Source organism: Phalaenopsis equestris, unplaced genomic scaffold (genome assembly GCF_001263595.1).
Source record: "Phalaenopsis equestris unplaced genomic scaffold, ASM126359v1 Scaffold209260, whole genome shotgun sequence".
In the NCBI taxonomy this organism is placed as follows: domain Eukaryota; kingdom Viridiplantae; phylum Streptophyta; class Magnoliopsida; order Asparagales; family Orchidaceae; genus Phalaenopsis; species Phalaenopsis equestris.
The window spans coordinates 1-995 of record NW_018228437.1 but is presented as its reverse complement, the minus strand read 5'-3'; the positions used below and the strand labels follow the sequence as shown (position 1 = coordinate 995).

The window sequence follows — 995 nt, the reverse complement described above, 5'->3', positions numbered from 1 at the left end:
GGGGGGGGCCGCCCCTGCGCCAGCCATAACGGAGCAGATTAGAACACTGGCGAAAGTAGCAGCAAAAATGACGCAGGAAACCCTCCTCCAAGCTCTGACAGACTTCAGCTTTTTGTCGGGCTTTCTCTTCCTCAGCATCAGCTTCTCAAGCATTGATTTTTGCTGCCGATAAACTGCATGGTATTCTCTGAGAAATTCTTCCTTGAAGGGATTGCCGTCGGCCAAGAACAGCCTCAGGTCCGCCAATGTCTTCTAGTAGTTTACCTCCTCCTCTAACCGCTGGAGCGTGACATTGATGATGAGCTGAGAGTCGCGAGCACGCATGAGGCAGCGCTCGAGGGTGGTGCAGAAATCAGATGTTTGGAAGCTGTTTTCTTAGTACTCTCGGGTTTCTTCCAGATATCCTTTTTGCATTCTTGGATGATTTTGATGACTTTTTGGTTCATCTCCAGGAAGCAAGGGGTGATCTCTTTCAGGGATTCGAAGGAGACGAAGCGGAGCACCTCGCCGGTGGAGAGGGAGGAGATGGCGCGGCTCATGCGTTGCAGCAGGGTAGTGTCAAGATCTATAGCTGCGAATAGGCATGGCTTGCTGCTTCGTGAGACATGATCTCCGATTTGTGATGCAGATTCGTATTGTTGTCGGAGGGGGAAGGATCAACCTTGGGAGCAGAGGCATCGAATTTCTTGCTGAGCTTGCCGCCCATTAGAAAAATCTTCACCGAAGTTTCTGAGTTCTTGAAAAAATCATACCCATTTCTTATAAATTCTCACTCAAAATCAGAGGAGGTAAAAGATAAAACACCATTCTTTAATTTTTATTTTTATCACATCCACAATGATTTGATCCTGACAAACATAATCTTAAATCATAAATCCTAAAGTCAGAGTAAATATAATAGTTTTGGGTGCCCAGTATGTGACGGAGATCACAAAATTGCAAATGGCAAAATCCTACAAATTGCAAAATCCATAAAATGCTCACAAAAAGGCACA

The 995-nt window shown here is 45.5% G+C and overlaps 1 pseudogene; it reads right to left on the bottom strand.

Moving 5' to 3' along the window:
• Nucleotides 1-12: 12 nt before the first annotated feature.
• LOC110036613 lies at nt 13-647 on the bottom strand (annotated as a pseudogene).
• Nucleotides 648-995: the final 348 nt, after the last annotated feature.